Source organism: Osmia lignaria, chromosome 10 (genome assembly GCF_051020975.1).
Source record: "Osmia lignaria lignaria isolate PbOS001 chromosome 10, iyOsmLign1, whole genome shotgun sequence".
NCBI classification, from domain to species: domain Eukaryota; kingdom Metazoa; phylum Arthropoda; class Insecta; order Hymenoptera; family Megachilidae; genus Osmia; species Osmia lignaria.
The window spans coordinates 7549268-7570074 of NC_135041.1; the positions used below are offsets into that span (position 1 = coordinate 7549268).

The 20807-nt window shown below is 40.5% G+C and overlaps 1 protein-coding gene across 5 annotated transcripts in view; it reads left to right on the top strand.

Moving 5' to 3' along the window:
• The window catches only part of Ten-a (Teneurin-a transmembrane protein), a 449881-nt gene that overhangs the window by 116859 nt on the left and 312215 nt on the right, over window positions 1–20807 (top strand). For 4 of the 5 annotated variants that reach the window (XM_034339675.2, XM_034339673.2, XM_034339676.2 and 1 more), the window contains exon 2: window positions 5335–5370. The exons of the other annotated variant lie outside the window; for it this stretch is intronic. The gene's annotated coding sequence lies outside the window, so the exon portion shown is untranslated. The remainder of the gene's footprint in view (window positions 1–5334; window positions 5371–20807) is intronic. 5 annotated transcript variants of the gene reach the window in all.

Genomic DNA, 20807 nt, shown 5'->3' on the forward strand with positions numbered 1-20807 from the left:
AAATATTCTATGAGGGTGTGAGAAAAAAGTGGTGCGAATGAGTCGGAAAATAGTGAAGTTGGAGTTATCTAGAATTTAGTGGTCAATAAAGGATGAGTAACAAGGTCGAGAATCGAAGATGATTGGTAAGGATGTATCATTAGTTATTGAAGGATTGTGGGATTATTTATTACTGAAGATTGATTTATGATTTTGCTGGATATCGTCATAGGATAGCAAATATTTTAACGTTCAGGTTAGGTTAAAATAAGTTAACTCCAAATTCTGCTTCTAGCTGTTCTATCTCCTGTACACAATTACCCGTATGACCCTTGAATTCCTTACTCGCCAAACCTGAATTATACGCTTGACCCTCTGAACCCTAGTAATATCCAAGAATTCCTATTCATCCTTTCCTCATTCCCACTATCTCCAAAATCAAACCTTCGGTCCTTTAAAATTAATAGAAGAACGCTTTTTCGTTAGAATAACAGATTTTCTCATAGAGCTAGCTCTAGAAGCTATAATTTAAGTATCTTTATAAAACATCGGAATTTAATAATGTTTGCGGGAGGTTGATCAAGCTAAATTATCTACATAAAAACTATAAATTACAACGGCATACGACGAAGATTTTTAATTTATTCTATTCTAGTTCTTTCTGTATAAACGAATTCATACAACAGTGACACAGCTGAAGATCCTCCAATGCAGTGAAATTTATTCTAAGATAACAGAGACGGAAGAGTAAGTGGCGGTAAAGAAAATTGGAAGATTTAATCGCGCATTGGCTCGTATCTTGAACGGTGTTCGTATCTTCCTCGTGTTTCATGCATTCTGCATCGTTTCAACCCGATCTCGTTGACGTATTATCTCGAACGATGCATTCCAGTTTGAACAGGATGACAGTGTGCGTACATGCAAGCGGATATCTGCGAGATGCGACAACGAATTGTATCGTGGCGTCGGTAATTCAAGTTGAACCGCTTCGGGTCGAGATCATTAAACAACCGAGGAGGGCTGATAATGATTTTGACCTAATTAATCGTCGGTTTGGCGTGATTTACCACGGCGTCGTTGCGTTTTACGTAAAAAAGCTTGGCGCACATGTGCGACCCGAAACGGATCGTTCATTTTGTTGCAGTTCGAACACATTTCGACGAGATTGAACGACCTTTCCGAGCATATAATTTCCGACGCGTTTAATGAATTTCATCGAATCGATACTGTCACGGTTTGTTTAATACCTTGGACAAATGTAGCAAGAAATCAAGATAAATGGTTCGTCGGTATTTTTCATTAGGCAAACACTGTACGGTCCAAATGCAAGTTAAAACGGGAATAAAAGAAACTCCGTGCAATGAATAACTCTTATTTCCTCTTGCTTCGGTAGCAAAATGTTGTTTCTTTTTTTCTCGTCCTCCCATTTTCCGACAGAAATAATGTTGCGAGATTAAAGCTAGTAATTATGAAGCGCCTGTGCAGTATAGCGGACTTTATTGCTGCTCGGTCCGGAACCATAGGCTTGGGGGAAAAAGGGTTTTAAAGTTTGCCGTCCTAAAGGAATAAGTTTGGCCCAGAAATTCCGTACCCTTGAGTCTTAAACAATTTCAAGTGGCTGACGCGATGTATGTGCTTGAGAAGAGAAACAATTGAATGTGAAACGTGCTGAAGAAAATTCTCCTCGCCTCTTGATTCTTACACATTCTGAATTTCTCTTTCAACAGCAACATCAAATACTTTATTACTTTACACTTTATCTTTTGTTTCGCTTTCTTACTGCACGTTTATAGTTCCTTTATTAAGATGAATTCAATTTTCCTTTTAGTATTCTACATCTGAGCTACCCTTGCAACAATGAGCAATTCTACTAGCATTATACTTCTTTGACTCAATTGTTCGACTGTACCAAGTTTGAAGACCTGGACACCGGCGACCCTATAGCACTCGATGTATTAATAAACGCGTTGGATATTTTATTAGCGCAACAAAGTTCCACCTTTTGTGTACATTTCCTTTGTCCTTTGTTGGAATTCGTGGAAACTTTAAACAATTGAAGGCAGCGTTTAATAGGTTGTGTGACCCACTGCACGGAACGTATCGCGTTCCGGTAATCCTATTGACGGGTTACGAGAAAAGGCTGGAACTCATTTCGCGTTCTGTTTCTAGCGCAGCCAGCAACGAAGCATTGACATCTTGTTAGCGAACAGCCCCGCGGGCCTTGCAACTGCGACAAAACCTCGTCGATTATTCACACGTTGCAACGTCCAATTTGCATCGAAACGGATACGGGGTTTCAAGGGATAAAAAACAATTCGAAAAATTTGTCTTTCTCTCTCGTTCGTATTACGTTTCCTTTTCAGAGCTCTGCCTGGTCAACAAGGAACAAGGTTATTATATAATTGTTCCAAATTGCCAAGTAGCAAACAGGAAACGTGGAAAACAAAGTTTAAGGTACATTTATTGTGCTGAGATTTGCAATTCCCTTGATGCATTAACATTTCGAAAAAGAATTGCTCGTTAATCTTATTGCCTGGCGAGACTTAACGATACCCGTGGCAGCCACTTCGTTATGAAAGGCAGCATCACGAATTTCTTGAACGTCTTTTGAGAGCTGAAAACGCGCGCGCGTCATATTTACGACAGAAAAAATTACTCTTTGCGGGAAATAGGATACGTAAATAGCTTTATACTCGGTGCAGCGGAGAAGTCTAAAGTGCCGTGGAAAAGTCTTGCTTTGCGTAACCGGTTCAACGAGATACCGTCAAGTATCTCCCATCGGTGAATCGCTATTTATTTTAAAGCGCATTTCACGATGATTACGTATTTCGCGACGACCGAGTTGCGATTTAAACATTGAAACATTCTTTCTTCTTTTTTCATCGTTTCCTTTTAATTCAATCATATATCTCTGACGCCACGATAGTTAATTCGTGATTAAATTCACAATTAAATTATAGTATTTCGCTTAAAAATCGCTAGAATTTAATTATGAATTTAATAATGTTTAGATACATAAATGTATATGAAAATTTGTAATAAAATATTTAAATTACAACCTATTCTATCGTACGGCCAATAAATTTCAGTTGCGTAAAAGCTCTCGTCTTACAAGAAGCTCGTTACAAAACCTCTCAAATTGCAACACGGTTCATTTGTTGCAGCACATTCTACATAAACAGCAAGCTACGAAAGCTGAGACTGACGAGATAACATTTAAGAATCACGTTTGCCGTATTCCAGCGAAAATTTAGCCCGCAGAAAGTACGCTTTTTTTCTTTTACCACGGATCTTTCAAACGAGGCGTGGAAAGCAGCAACGCCATAAACCTCCGGAGACCGTGCCAGATATAATTGCGTATCCTTTCGTATATGAAATATCACGTTACCATCTTCTCGACAAAAGAAAATTACGAGTAACTGAAACAACAAGAGAGATCCTTCCTTCCGTTAAACTCGTCTCGAACCCTTCACTCTCGTGTCATCCGTGTGATAATGGACTTCTCGAAACTTTTGTTATCTTTCGCACGGCCGAGACAACCGGCCAACGAAGAATGCAACGGAATCAGTAACAAAAAATACAACGAAACAGAGAGAGAGAGAGTGAGAGAAAGTATGAAAAAAAGAACACGCACGGAAAATATTCGTGCTAGAAACACGGGCAGTACTCTTTGCAATGCAGCTGTTTGCGTGTGCGTAAAATGGAACAAGAGGCTGAACGGACGTAATGTATGGCCGCGTGGTTTTTACGCGTCTGCGAATGAATCAGTAAAGGCATTTTTCGGAACGCGAAGTGACGATAAATTATATACGCCACGACGACGACGTGTGCAGTTACCGCGCCAGATATGCCAGCGATAAATTCGATAGATAATCGTTTGGTATACTGGCGTCGGACGGACGAAGAATTACTGTGTTCTTTCGTACACCGTTGTTTTCATCGATTACAACCTCCAGACCTCCATGATTAGTGTCATTTGACGTTGAATGAAATTAGATTTCATCGCGATCAACGATAACAGCCTGTCGTTTAAACGTCGTGAAACGTTTGTCCCCGTCCGATGGATTGAACAGTAGTTCAGGTAAATGCTAAGTCATACACGTTTGTTTAACTTATTAATGGAATTAAGGGATAATCTAAGTGGAACGTGCAAAACGTTTGCGAAGTAATAATTAAATTAAAAAATAGAGGTTCGAAGAAATGATTCGAAATATAATATTAACTAGTAATTTAGGTAGAAGCAACGAACGTAGGAGGTGACGCGATTGAATTTTTAATTAAGCCACCACGGAACGTGTGAGTTGCAGAACGTTTGCAAAGTAATAATTGAATAAAAAAGTAAAGTTTCGAAGAATTTAATAACCAGTTGTTTAAGCTATGAGCGTTAATGAAAAGCCAGCGAAACACTCGTCGATCTTCTGTGCCCCGTTTGTAACTTAAAGTCGACTGTGCTTTGATCGAAGACGAGGCGAAGTAGTGCAAGTCAGTAATAACGCGGTCCTCGATCATCGTAGTGGTAATACCTTGTAATGAGCCGTCCATCGCCCCAGTCACCGATGAGTCTATAAATTTAATTTCGTAAAATAAAGAAAATGAAATTAAATTAATATTTAGTGCATTTCATAAATCGTATATTTTAGCGGGCATGGTTATTTTTATTGTAGCAGAAAACGGGTCAATGCAAGTCATGAAATTCTAGTATGCAAAATTGTTTAGTAAATTAATGCAACGAAATGGAATGAAAGTACCGATAGCATCTGCAAACCTTTCAACTCTCTGTTATAATCAAGGGATATTGGCTTCATAAAGCTTTCAGGCACTGGTTGTTCGATTTAAAAAGAGGAAAAAGTCAGCTACAATTTCGCTTAACAATTTTGTTTCAATAATACATAGTGCGCACACGTGTTCTAATTCAAAGATAGTTAACAATTTTCAAACACATGGGTATAGAAAATTTTGTCGATAGAACTGTGCGTAGTTCGCTCGTAAAAGGATCGAAAATTGACTGAAAGGAAAACGTATAAAATATTCATCTGTTAATTTTGTTGATTACCAGTTGGTACAGTAATTTTCGGAATGGAAGTATAGCAACTGAATTACGTCTCGTAGTTTGAAAGCGCAAGCTTTCGTAGGGGTGATGAGTTCGCGTCCACTAACCTAGTTTGAAGTTAAGTGATGGAGCTAGATTAGGCTCAATAAATTATACTTGCTCAGCTCTAAACTTCTCCAATCTTCTCAATCGATGTCCAAAATTGTACTCAATTTAAAAACTCTATAGAATGCTTTAAAAAACTGTACAATTATCATTTCCATTGTCAAAGTTTATCACTTCATATATACATATCTTTGTTACAGGACGATCGCAGACTTGTCCAGCGTTAAAAGCAGCAGGTGAGTTGAAGGAATTTAATAAATAATCGTAAAATTTAAATTTTTCATAACCTTTAGATACGTTTCCTGTAAAAATTGATATTTTCCAGTATTGGACTTTTCTAGAGGAAGCAATTTCTTGTTTAACTCTTTGCTGTATCAATATTGTGTCAGAAAACTCGGCACGCTATAAATATTTTTATAAATTTCATTTTATTATCGCAAATACCAGCGTTTATTTTTCACCTAGCGGAAACGAGCAGTACGATTGGTCTTCGCTTTGCTCGTTCGTCCGTTTCTGAACTTAACAAAAATCGCGATGGACGGGACAACATGTTTTTCACCGTCGATCGGAAAGCTGACGGTCATTCTAGCGGAAAATCGAATATCGCTGATATCACCGCCGATACAGCTATCAACGTTCAACGATCAAAGCACTTAGGTTACGCTAGCCGTGAAAAATCCCGGGAATTGGAACACGGAAGTCGTTTCATTCATGAAAATACCATTAATGCTTCGTGCTAACGTTTTCCTGTAACATCTGGAATAACAGGGGGAAAAGGTTATTAAAAAGAAATCGAATGAAATTCTAATTCAACAATGAAAGGGTTGAAACGAGAGACAGCTTTTCTTGCACCGTTCACACCATGTTCATTCGAAAGGTATTTGAATCATCTGGTTCTTGCATCATGAAACGAGTTTTCACACATAGATATACGTTGTAATCGGGGAGAATACTCGTGGAAAGCAGAGTACACGGGAGGAACACGGGCTCTAATACCGCGAGTATACCGGTGAAGCATCTTTGAAAGCTACACCAGCTTTCGACTGGTAGGACGCGTTTACACCGGTGCGACATTTTGTTGCGGAACCTACTCGAAAGCCTCGAAGAGGGTCGATTCTAATGGGACAACGTGCGCGTACTCAAGTTTCCAACGCGTATAATCTACGCCTGTTTCGGCGCAAATAAACGCGTGTTCCTGTGCCGGCTGCTCTTGTTTTCGGGAGAATGCGGGTAGAAACGTGGAAACCATACGCTTTGGATAGTTACGGTACCTAGATACATGCAAAGCATTTTAACATAAATATATCCCTTGAACTACGATATACGAAACAGTAATCAAGAATTAATAGTCACCTGAGAATTTTGTTGTGGTCTAAAAATGCAGGTACCTTTAAAGCTATTTTATCATTTGTTATTTTTAAATTCTTGTTAATTTTATGAAATTACTTGAATTTCTCCAAAAGACATTAACGCTTTATACAGCCCTGTTTCTGGGTTCTTTACAAAATACGAAATCTCTCAGTGTGTACGGATTAATTGTACGAAATCAACGAACAGAACTCGCTCGGTAATTTAATATTAATACACCATCACCGACAGTTCACTAATCAGTGCTTCTGAACAAGAACTTCAAACGAAGCTCATCCGGTTCGCTTCACAGTCATAATTCCTGCGACGACGTTGGCAGAAGGCGTTTCGTCTTTTGCTCATCCTTACATCTCTGAGCACAGCTTCTATCGCATTTATTCGAGCATGCAGACGAAACGCGTTCGAAAGGGTCGCAAGCCTTTGGCTGTTAGGTATAAGTGTCAACGTTATCCGCGTCTTGACGTTGCTCGAGAAGTTCTGTCCCTTCTTTTCGCCGTTTGCCCTCGCCTTTCGTTCGTTCGTCGTCCTTCCTTCCTTCCTTCCTTCCTTCCTTCTTCCTTCCTTCCTTCCTTCCTTCCTTCCTTCCTTCCTTCCACACGCAAGCCGCATCGCCCAAAGCTACGCTGCAGCTTACAGTTCTCGTTGTTTGTCTTCAGCCGTGAGCTTTTGTGTTTGCCCAAGCTGTGCCGTGTGCTCGTCCAGAGTCCGAGTCCAGCCAGCCGTGTTTCGTCGCGGCCAGTCCTCTATTTATTTAGTTTTTACTGCCGGTTTGCGGACTTGCCTGTGCACAGGCAAGATGCTTAATTACCATGAGCCCGCGCATCGCTGGACGTCTTTAAAAAACATTTCTTCTCAAGGAACAACTGCGCCAGAATTTTTGCTCACGGTTGGCTGGACGCCTTTATTCTCGCGTCTCGCGACACGAATTTTCCCGCGGTAAATCATATTTCCGGTGTTCTGCAAGAGCGACTCGGGGAACAAAGCGCGTCGATTTTAGGCGGCGAGGTTTTGTGCTTAGAACGTTTCAAAGAATTGGTTACGTTGATGGCATTTCCGTGCTAACTCGAAGATTTCAGTTCTTTGGTGATGGAAATTTTTGTAAAATAATTAGAAACAAAAGCACAGAGTTAAGCTTACAATGGATGTTCCTTTTCATTTTTTTTTTGCTATTGAGTCGATGCTTTGTATCTACTTGTTTTTTTATCCATTCTACTTGAAAACCTTTTTACATTTCGTTCAAGAGAACAGTCAACTTTTTGATACGCGAAACAACAGAAAATACGCGGACGCGTTAAAAAGTCCGCAATAACAGCGGGGGTAGTTTTTGCAATTAGCGATATCAGCTGCGTAACCCGACGCGTTGTTTATGCGCGCCTTGCAACACCGCGCCGTCCTTCTATTTCTGGCATTTCGCCAAATTTCCACACCCCTTTCGCCTCTTCTTCTCTCTGTTTCGCTTTTACCTTTTTCCCCTCTGCCAGTGTATATCGACGCCCATGGCCAGCCGCGTTATCAAACGATTTATATCGGTGTTTTGCAAAATTTGTGGAGCCACGGCTTGCGAGTGGCGTAGGCCCCGACTGGCAGCCAGTGCACTAAACGTTACCGTGGAAAACGGATAACGCAACCAGGGGGATGGGATCGGATCGTGAAAACTGGCCACTGCATCGCAGCACAGGCCGAAAGGTATCAGGACGGCGTATTATCGCGTTTTTAATCTAAACCCTTTGCCACGCTTCGAGGGATACCACCCTCTTACCCCTGTCTCCCACCAATTCACCAATAGACAATTATTCTGTAACACGTAAAAAGATGACTGCTTTGATATCGTGTGATGTGAACGTAACAAGATAACGCAGGAAATATTTGTATTACAATTTTAAAACGGAAAATTACTTTAGGATGTCAAATGTTATTTATTTTACTACCTAATACATATTAGGTATTGCCTATCTATGCTGTTGAAACATATTTCTGTGCACTTTAATTGTAATTTCGCAAAGCTATAATAGATTTTGTGTTATCTACAATGTTATGTAGGAGAGGGGAGAAAAAGGCGTTTCATCTCGGGATCGTTTGTCAGACTCGTCAGTGGGGCTGAGAACAGACGATCCCTGCCCCAGACACACTACTATTCGGAACTCCTGTATATTCGAACTGTATGCCGGGCGACCGCCAGCGAGAACACTGATCACCGATCATTTCGCCGCCACCTAGCGGTCCCCGGCCCGAACCATAGACGTCCAGGGAGACGAAACCCTCTCCCCCTCGATTAAACGCCTACTTTAACCCCGCTGTTACTTCTGTCCCCGATCTCCTCTACCCTAAAGCGAAGCAGAATCATCTAACGAAAATCTAAAGTATCAGCCCAGCTAGACAACGTTCCAGCGGATAAAGAAAGACTCGGTTCATTGAACGAAGCAAGTTCTTTCGTTGGTTAATCGTAACACTCGGCGAGGTCTTAGTCCGAGACGATTGCATAAAGGTGCAGCTGGGTTCGAGGATTCTTCGGGGAATTCTGGCTAGCTGGCACCGAAGCAACGAACAAAGAACGGAATAAGCTGAAATAATTGGCAATTAGAAAACCGTGCGGGATATTAACATTATCTAGACGAGTTAACGGTGCAACGCCAGCTTCGAACGACGAGGCTTTCTTTTGTGCCGAATCTTTTCCAGCTTTCTGACCGCGAGAAATCCTGGTCCACGACAGTTACCGTGTACGTTCTCTCCTGATAACCGGTGAAACTGTGCCGAGATAAAGGATATCGACCGGAGAAGCCCGCTCCCTTTGAACAATTATCGTTTCAACTTCAAGATTCCTACTCGGACGGTTTCAACGACGCTGCGGGGTCTCGGCGGACCCGTCAGATTTTCGCGTCGATTACAGGTTTGGGAACGCGGAACGGATATTAACCCATTCGCTGTGAGAGATTCCGAAGAAAAATCAGTGTTATAACTTTTAACCCGACAATCACAGGAATTTATCTCGGAAATTAATTAGAAGCCTACAGGAGACAAAAGGATCTATCTCGTCTATCTCGTTATCCCTTCATTAAATCATAATGTATTTATTAAATTCGTCTCGATTGAAGTTCGATAAATATTCGAGCACCGCTACAGACAAAAGGGCAAATGATGGAACGACGAAAAGTTCGTTATAATCGCAATTGAACGCGAGTAATCGTCCAGGTTCGAGCGGATTAATAAAAAAAAAATACTTCCGTCGCGATGCTTCCTTTCCGCTTCGACGATGATTTTATCTTTGGTCGGACGTTTAATAATGCATAAGGGGGCGGGAGTGTTTGTCGATGGTCACACTTCCAGCCACTCTGGTCACCCTTCGATCGGAGAAGAGCACGTTCGTATTAATTAGGTGATGGGTAATGGGAATTAAATCGACGCGTTTTGAGAAAACGTGGTATGGGGCTGGAGGAATTATAAGAGACCGAAGACGAGCTTCCCTTAATGATTTCATCGTCGAATTGATGCACGCTCGCGATCTTAGGTCCCTTCGACGTGCTGGGTCAATATTTAAGGGATCGAAGATTCAACAAGGAAATTAGAATTAATATGGAAGAATCCTTTCGATTCATACCGGCGATTCGACGAGTCGGTTTAATTCAGGTAAATGGAAACGGATGTTTTTAAACTGCCGGTGTTTTGACAGTGGTGTAATCTTCTAAGAGGTGATTCAGAGAAACAATTTTCAAAGTATCTATCTTTTATGAAGAAATTCTGGGAGATTATTCGTTGCTTTTTTTAGTAAAAATTTCGTTCTATGATCTTTGAAATTACCTTCACAAAGGTTTCCTACAATTGTCCCGTGTACTTTATCGATCTCCTGGTTTTAGCGTTTTCTAAATGCAACGAGAACCAGCAGGTCTGCGTGTAAAATTAGGGTCAACATCGGCATGCCAGGCGAATAGAATGCGGTATTTGCGAGATTCTTAAAATTACTGGTGACATTCATAGACGTGCAACGAGAGTTCCATCTATAATCTCACTCGCAATATTCCTTCAATTTAATATTGTCCCAATTTTTGTCTATTCTTCATTATCCTGAATAATTAATTTATAGAAGAGATGTTATCAAGTTTAGGAAATCAAATAAAACAGTAAGTTTTTGTTACTCGCAGTCGTTTACTGGATTTTCCACGTGGACGAGAAACAAGGATGCGCCACGATTTATTATCTGGTCGTTCGCGAATGAATCGCAAGTTTTTTCGTAAGGCCCTGCCGGGAACAAAGCTTCCCTGATCGGAAAGACAATGGAATTAATGGGCGACGAGAAGCGGCTGGCAGAGAATTTTTCCGTCCACGATGTCCTGCCTCGACTCACCGTAAAATAACTCCCCTACGTTGGACGGATATCGATAGAACGAGAAAATAGACTCGGTTAGAACGAGGAGAAAAAGGGATGGAGACCGTTGGTACCGTGAAACCTTCACCCAGAATTCCAACGTCGAACGTGTTCAAACGTTATCGGAGGGTGGTCATCGTCGTACGTCGTTGGAATACAGACTATTACGTCGATTCTTGGGTCAGATTTATACTGCGCTCGCTTAAAACGCTATTTCCAATGGATCTTTCAAACGTATGAAACAAGGATAATCGGCGAATGCATAAATTTATAATTGAGAGATCTCATGACTGGCTGAGATCATTTTTCAAGCGTTATCAAGTTACTCAGTTTGAAATTATCTATCATTCTGTATAATAAACAGCTTCCTAATGGTACCAATTTAAGCAAAATATCAGTTTGATTACTTTTGTGACAGGCTACGTGTATTCAAGATTGATGCGACGCAATATTGAAAATGTTCCTGGGTATATAGAACGCCTGACGATCACGAAGGGACATTGTCGAAGTCGAAGCCTGGGAACGATTTGAGAGATAGTGGGTTTCTGAATTGCGAACAAGGACGGATTTGATGTAGGGTTCGAATGGAGTTGATCGTGGGATAGATCTCGCAAACGAGCGACTGCTTGTTTGGAAACACTGCGTTGTTTACGTGAATAGATTGAGAATAATTTCATTCGATGATAACTGAATAAATTGAACAATATTATCCCGTTACTGATACCTCGAAATTGTAACGAAATTCTAAGCTTCGATAATTTTCTTTCATTATTCTATAATTTGCTTGCTGTTATACAAAGGATATAAGGGTATAAGGGTTATATACAAAATAAAAAGGGTTGGGAAAAGGGTTGCGAACTTATGATATAGAGTGTTCATAGAGAGTTAACGGCTGTTACTTAAACGATGGATTTTAGATGACTCTGTAATTAATAACGGAATGGATTCAGATTCAGGGATTGGACTGCCTAAGCAATTGGTCCTTCCTGTGCAATCCATTTAACAGAGAACCTTACCTCTTACTTAGTCTCTAGCTTCTCGACCGAATCAAAGTGAACTGAATATAGTTTCACCTGCATTTACATGATAAACGGTAATTCAGTTGTACTTAAACGATTTGCAACTTTACGTTCGTTAATAAAATCGTTAATGAAGAAACGGTGATGGATAATGTATTGAATCGATGAAATTATTGGGAGTGCTTAAAATATCGATAGCATGTGAAAATGGTTAGTGAGCATCGATAATATAGAGAAAGAGAGATAGAGAGCTTTCGTTTTTTCTCATTTTCCCTCAATCAGAAGATTTTATGCGTTAAAATGAATCGCTAAGCGGAGGTCGAACGCGCGCAGTAAAATTTTATTCCTCGCTTCGTCGAAGATAAATTATTAAACGAGCATGCGAATACCGAACAAAATTACCTCATTGATGAAAAAATCGCATCGTTAGCTGCAATGATTCTCATTTTCACCGCATAGGTGCATATAATTCAATTTCCCGCTGTATTAATGAAAATTACTGAAAAATCATTTTCTCCTCTCTGGCCGTTCGATTCAATTTCGAAATTTTTTACGGATTACGATGCGGCATACGAAATTCTTGATTATTTGGGAGGAAGTGAAATTCCTTGGGAAAGCAATCGAATCTTTCTTTCCGTTGAAGAAAAGTTCGCTTCCGGATCGAGGCTCGACGAAAAGTTTATTGATGAAGGTAATGGAACTTTTAAAGTAGGTCGCTTCGAGTATATAAATAAATGTCACATAATATACTTGAAATGTTTCTATGGCATGGGCGAAACTTAAGTCCAATGTTCTGCTATATTTTAAAAAAAGATAGGAGAGCGCTGTTTCATTTCTTTTAATTCATTAAATCCATTTTTAAAGTAGTCTTACATTCTCGTCGCACGAATATTCTTCCCAATTAATTTGGAATAATCGATACTCCTTCAATTACAATCACAAACTAGTGTCGCCGAGCGTCGCGAACGTGCCTTACCCTTAACTTTCGTTTCACTAAAAATCACCCGTTCAAAGAACAGTGAGCAGACAGCCGTCGAAACTCGTTCCGACAGGTCGATGCAGCATTCGGGTCAGCGAAGATTGCTTTCAAACAACGTTGGAAAAACGACCGGATCCACTGATAAGTACACGCTTCAGATGGTTCGGATGCATGGACGTTTAAATTCATTTTTACGATCGATCGTGTTAAACAAAAATTCTTTAAAAATTCTAAATCGCATCGAAATTACTTATGCAGGATATCGAGTGGATCCCTAACGATCGACAAAGTGATGTTTGCTAGGACGAAAGGGTTAAGAGTGCGCGAACGATTACAGCAGGCTAACGGTATTCGAGGATCGAGCGATCTCCGGTGCCGTTTAATCCTTTGGAACAACCGCAATCGGATTTCGCGGCAACGATTATGCCGTGTTCGGACCGCAAAGGCGCTTTGGCCCGAATGCATCCAGCCACGGAGAGTTTCGTCGACAAGTGGGACGAAGACACTTGAAGCATCGTTCACGGGCTGACGAGCGAGGCACGTTAATGACGGTGTTTTGCCGGCAGCCGTGCGAGAATCCGTAGGACGCGTGTATAGCTGGACAAGAAGCGACTGCAGCGGCTGCGAGGATAATTATGCGGCAGTTTCCAATTACGAGTAACACTCGAACGAACCCCCTGGCAGGAAGCTGCTGCTACTGCTGTTCTCTGCGTTTCAGATACCAGCATGGTATCCTTATGCTCTTTGTCGAAACAGAAGTTCTCTGATGAGAATCGACAAATCAACGGTCTAAGATTCTGCAGTTTATCGATCTGTCAGTATGTATGTTCGGAGTGGGTTGTTTCGACGATTGAATTAGTTTTGCTCGAGCTTTCGAACTAAGAAATTCAGATCGTCAGCAAGAATATGCAAAATACTTGGAAAATTGATTGGATATTTCTAGAAATTCGTATATGACTGACATCGTGCACAAAATGTTAGGTTTCCTATTTCTGAAGCGAAGTTCACGATGGAAATTTCCAACATGTCGCAAATGTAATGTAATAATTTATCCTCGATGGTATCCTGTTTGATTCTGCATGAGCAATCCAAGTTCTTCGTGTTTCATTAAGCAAAGTGAAGTCAACTCAATGGCGATCAAATTGAACGGGCTCTCCCTTTAACAGACAGCGAAGTGCTTTCAAAGTCGCCGGATGCTCTTCTTCAATTGTCAGTCCAACGGAAGTATACTTTCATAGAGCAACCTTTCTGAAGAATTTCATGAAAATGAAAGGGATCGAACGAACGTCGTTGATTTTCCTGTACAGGCATCAACGAATGAATCTATGGATTGCGTTTCAGAAAGATTATATCCGTTTTCTTTCATATGAAAACGAAAGGGCTGCGAATTAAAATGTCGACTGCAATAATAAATTTTGAAAATGATCAGTATCGTTGGAATTTCTAAAGTTAGTGCATAATTATGCAAATTGAAAATTTTAATTTAAATTTCTATATAATGTGAGCTACTTGGAAGAAAGGATTGAGTATGAAAAATGTAAAATGGAAGAAAAATCGAAGAAATTATGAAAAAGAAACACACCTCTCGGTTTTATAATATTTCTCCTGGGAGCTATAGATTCGCGTTAATGCATTCACTACCATAGCTGCACTACAATATGAATTACTAACGGTATTAAACATTCACTTACTAATCTAAAACTTCAGTTTGCTATTTTGAAGCGCCGGTGAAACACTGCCGGTACTCATAATTTCTTTTCGCTTCCTTCTTTACAACCGCCAGAGCGGTGATCTTTTAAATTTAATATCATACCAGCGGAATTTAAATATCCTGCTCGCAAATATTCACTCGTGAAGTTTTACTGCTCGTCTCTTTTGTTTCTTACACGACGTAGCTTTAGGCCGTCCGCGTGGGTACATTGGGTCAAGTATCGCGTGATAGTAGGTGAAAACTAAGAACAGAAAGGGAAAAAAGAGGTGAAATCTTGCAGTCTTGAAAGCTCCAAGAAATTTAAAGGTACAATTTCGATACTCTGGTGTAAAATTTCTCAAAAATTCGTTACAAAGAATAGAAAAATAATATTATTTTATATCATTTCTTCTGATACTTATCCTAATCTACACCGTTCAATTTCAACAATGTTACTGGAACAGATTCGAGTACAAATAAACTGTAATAATCCCAGTATCGACGAGTCTGGTTTCCCTAGGAGGTTCGAATAAAATCAATTGTAAATGAAATCCGGCGAGGTGACTGTAAATCTGATCCCAGAGCCAACGTAACTTTATTCCACGTTTTATTTCGTCAACATGGCTTTGCAGCATCCGCCTCGCGTCCCATTTCCCACGAACTTTGTCCGCGAGCAAATTCTCTGCGTCAATTTCGATTTCCGCTTATTCCCGGCGTAACGACTACGGCCTTTCCCTTCTACCGACAACTTTCCACGTTGAAATTGTCTGTAACCGCGATCGAATTGCACCGTCCGCGTCCCCGAGAATTCGCCTGCTAGGGAAAAAGTCAGCTTCTGTTGGTGGCTCTTTAGTAACGGGCCAACGATCGATCGACCAGCCTTCTTCCTCGATTCTATTCATTTGTCGTCCTTCCTTCTTTCCCCTACTCGATGATGGATCGTGTACTTTTCACTCGTTTCCTGGACGTTGCAACAGCTTTAACAAGAAAACAACCGTTTATCGCGACGTATAAAGGAGACTCTGCTTCGATTTGCTTGAGTATCCAGCAAGCTGGCAAAGCCGATCTAATCCCTGTGTCCTATGGGGGATTTACTGCTTTAATAACGTCGTGTTAAACTTTAGGGAAATCTAGTGACGAATTTTAGCCTCTTAGACTTCCATCTGCCTCTGTTTAATAGTGTCAATAATTTACTTCGAGCTGATTCAATGATTTCCTGGAGGGATGATAATTTTTGATGATTCAATGGTAATTAAATTAAATTCTATGAAGCCTTCGGTTATTCGACGAATCGGATTGTCAATAAATAACCAACAGGAGATTATCCAATGTTGTTCATTACAATATTACCTAACAACCAAGTGAAATGCAGGCGATTGAAGGTAACTCAACACCTCCCTCGTTTTAGCACAAACGAAATTTACCACCTTAATAACATTGCTCTAAACTCGGCGCAAATTCAACGAGTTACACGTTTCCCGCGAATTTCTTCCGAACAAATCTTCCAACAAGTTTCACTCGCGAACCGGAAACGAGTCCGCAGCCCGTGACACGACGAGACTACGCGACGCTTTGATTCCGTGAGTTTCAGCCGGGCGTGGTACTCTATGCAAGAGCAAAGTCTAATCCATATCCTAGCCGGGATGAAATTTACTACTTTAATAACATGGGCTTCCGGCGCCTACGGTGCACAGCCACATCCGTGTGTTACGCTTATGCATAGGTGGCCACGCAAAGTCCTATGACTTGCCAGCAGCCAGTGTCCGACTGGCAGAAACGATTTCACTGTATTTGGGTCAAGTTGCGCAGGTTGTTTGTTGTCGGGTAGCGAGCAAGCGCGGTGGAAACGTAAATCCGGCCAACACTGTCGGAAAAGTAGCGACGCTAATTTAACGCTGTAATATGATGGCTCGGAGTTCTCCACGGCCTTGGCTAGATGATATTTCCACGGAACGATACGACCACTTTTCGACCGACGACACCCCGCTACTGCATGACACCGGAATTTCACTTTGTTTCCAGTTGTTTCGCTGTTACACGCCGTAAAACACGTTACCACGGCTTGGAATTCTGTCGTGGGTGTAACGTTCAGCTTGTACATTGCCTCAGAATGATATACATCTATCAGAATGGCGAAAATTAATGAAGCAAAGGCTTCTTTAGGAGAGAATTTGTTATGAGACATAAATTTTCTACTGACATCCTTGAATAGAGAAATAGAACACCATTTATGACACGGTGAACGAACACAGTCCAAACGTTAAATTTCTGATAATTCGGATTAGAAGATTTCTATGTTGAATTATAGATTACCAACAGATTGCCTCCTCAAAAATTAGCCATTCGATTAAGCAATATCGAGCGAATAATCATATAATAAAAAGCGGTGCCAAGTATATCAGTACAAAATGTAAGTTTCGTGCGCAAAAACCTCAAGACCCTCGAGGGTATCTTACTTAACACCTTATAAACACCTCGTAAACACATTTCTCGAAACAATGAACCGATTTATCTGGAGTCATGCGCATTCCCCGAAGCCCATCGTCGGCTAGAGTGGTGTTCGCCTCGATCGATTCTCCAAATGCGAGGTATCGAGGAAGATAAATGAAAAAGGGGGGTGGCTCCTCGTATCCTCCCACGCCCCTAATACACACGCATAAATTGCGAGGGTGCAGATTGGGTCGAGGTAACCGCTCCTTTATTTTCTTTACCTGCGTGGGACGGTGACGCGAGAGCTTTTCCAGCCAGACTGAACAGACGAATAAGAAGAAGAAGAATAAGAAGAATAAGTAGACAAAGAACAAAAAAAGAAGAGGAGGGTAGGAAAGAAGGTTGCAGGGGTTGAAGGACGTAGGATGAGGAGGGTTAGGGTGGATCCTGGATACATAACGTAACGGATGGACAGGCAAGCTAAGGCTAGATAGGTAAGGCTATACTCGAAAGCTAAACTACTTTGGCCCCGAGCAAGGCGGGGGTTACGGAGGCTTGAGTGCTAGCCGCTTGTTCTGTAATCCAATAGAGACCCTAAGACCTTTCCCACTCCACTGCATCCTTCGTATAGGTACACGTGCAACCGACTGTACGTAAACTGCTATATACGCCGGATATCTATGTAAATTTCAATATGGCGCGAACCTCGAGTCTGCGTCTCGCTTTTCCTTCAGGATCATGCGAAAAGCGAAAACAATTCGAGACACGATCGAACGAGATCAAACTGAAAGTAACCTGTTACCAGAGCAGTTAGAGGTAACAAGAACCGAGGTTTATGGTATACAAACTGTTAACCACTTGCATTAGAGTGATACGGTCAATAGGGGATGATTTATTTATTTAGTCGATAAACGGTAAACGATGAATATCCTTTGGCACAATAATTTATACAGCATTACAATTTATTTACAAGTTTACAAAGTGGGTATAGTGTGCTATAAATATCTTATGTTTATGAACGTCTAGTAGTTGGATGGTTCGGCAGGGGTGGTAAAAGGAAAGATCGTTAAAGACACTTTCAAAGAGACTTTAAAGGAAATACGTTGAAAAATGTATCCGATAGAAGCATCAGTGATGTTTGAACTGGCGACGATGATAAAGAGTGATAAACGAGAAGGAAAGCGATCGGACGGCTCGGGGAGTCCCGAGAATTTCTAAAATATGTTTCCCTCAGGGGTTGGGTTCTTTTCAATTTTGCCAGCGAAAATATTCACGACGGAAGAAGAGAAAAAAGAAACTTGTAAGCAAGATATAATCAGGATTATATCGCTTAAGATAGAAACTTGTCTGTTCTCTCTTACAGGAAAGCATTGTTTTTCTTTGGTAGAAAGGGAAAAAGGAAAAAAAGGAAATGGTGAAAGGAAAGAAAGAGAAACCGGACGGACAGAGCGGATTACGAAACAGAGGAACGGCTCGAAATGAAAATCCGTTTGTATTGCTTTTAACGGTATGAAACGCGTGGAAGGATACTTTTAGCCGTGGAACATTAATTTATAAATGGATACAATTTCATTAAGCCCGTAAACAACGGGCCCCAGCGAAATCGGAGTTTCCCGTCGGTCTTGTTCGTTAAACAAACGATCCGACGCGAGATACGTTTCCTAAATACGGGACGAGGTATTTTCGTGATAAATAACGTCGCATTTGTAAGGTCGTTCAGCGAGAGAAATGCCGCTCGACCGCCACAAAAGAGATAATAACTCTTTAATGCTCACACCGACCGCATTCCGCGTAAATCCGCGCCTTCCCTCCGCGAATATGCAAATAATTCCCATTATCGCAACGTGTGCTTGGGAAACATTCGACTCGCCGCCCATATTTATCGCGATCCCTGATCTCGCGAGTGTTATCCACCTCGAAAAACCATTTTTTCATCGTTATTCGCACGTTCGACGAGCACTCAAACCCTCGTTTCCGCCCATCCCATCCCATTCATTTTACACAACCCTCTCCGCTAATACGAATTTAATGTAACTCCTTGATGCGACAAGAATATTGCTAATCCTTCATTTACAAAAATACTCGCTGTTTTACAGCTGCTATTTCAATATTAATATATTTCTGCATATATATTATGTACAGTATTGATATCTTCAACATTCCAGATTGTAAATATTGATTACTAGTACTTTTCAGAACGATATCGTTAACCATACTTTCGTTATTCGTTTTTCACGTCGACGTTGTTACGTTGTTGAAGATGAAATGTGGGTAGAAAAATGCGAAATATTTGAGGAAGGTTTTTTTCGCTAATACAAATAGACGTTTGAAATAGAAACGTTACGTTCACGACGATTGCTTCATAAAATGTTAAGAGAATGAAAAAGTTGTTTGTATTCGAAATTGCGGAATGAAATATGATATAGAGTTTGTACGGTTTTTGTTAGCTATTCGTTTTTACGAAAAATAAAATTTCAACGTTAACTGAGATTTAATAAATGAAAATACGCTGTAATGGAACATTTGATTACATGATGAAAATAACTGCATTTTTTCTACGTCTGCACAATTACATACGTTCGCGTGGCCGTTTATTTAAGTGTGCTTGTAATTAGTCCACAATGAACTTTTTCATATTTTCGATAACTTAAAAGCTAAAATCTTGCCATTCGTATTTTTGTTTTTAAAGCCAGAATCACTCGCTGTCGTTATTATAAGGTATTTGAGATAATAACATATTTCGAGGACAGGTTTAGAAGAAAAGGCACGGTAAATTCCGCTCGAAAGCTTCGAATCTGACTTACATGAACAACAATCAAAGGTTCGCTGGTAGATCCCCGATAAAGGGGGTGGGTTTTCATCCCCACAACTACGTGGAATTCGTGGTATTAGAGGCCCATCTCACGTAGCAGCTCATCAGCAGTTGAATTGGCCACTCTACCCTGGCATCGAGTTTTCTTGACCTGGAAAGTTCAAAACGCTACTTCGTACGGTACGTGTGATTACGGTACATGTCATACGAGGGTAATTTATTTGCGGCACCGTGTGCTCATACGCTTTAACATTTTCGATGATGATCACCGCAACTGGATCGTGATCCTGTTTACAATATCACGGTTATCAGATATTTCAAAAGCAAACATAACTGAAATTCCTCGTATTTCGTTGAAAACACTATAACAGATAATTTTATGAAGAAAATAAAAAGAAAGTCTTGTTGTATGCATATGGTATTCTGTTCGCGAGTTATAATTTTATATTTTCGGATTTCATTAACATTTTTTAAAATTCTTTTATAAATTGATATCAAAAGAAACTTGTTATCAGTAGAACGATGGGTATTATATTGAGGTACTATTTTTAGAGGATGCATTGTAGCAGCTGAGAGGGTAAAACAGAGAAAAAGGGGTTGAACTGCAGCATAGCGACAGAGGGAAAGCCGGTATTACAGGGGTTGGTTTTACTGAAGGTTGTCGGTAAGGAAGGAGGGTGTATACGTAGGGGGTGGTTATTGCCGATCGAGTACTCTGGAAAAGGGTTCAAGGGGTTGGAGTTAGGATTCCAGTCAAACGATGGGGTTAGTTGTACTGGAAGCTCATCTCGAGATTGCTAAACTAATCGGAAAAATTTGTTTTTTGTCGATAATTCAAATAATATAAATTCAACTTACTAATAAAGAAAGACATTACTCATATACGTCATCGTACTAAAAAACTCTGCATAATGGCATAATTCTAACGATAACGAATCAATTAGCAAACTAGTATTTTTGCTCATTAATTATATAATAGAATGCACAAGTGCAAAATGTCAGAGTACTATCTTTA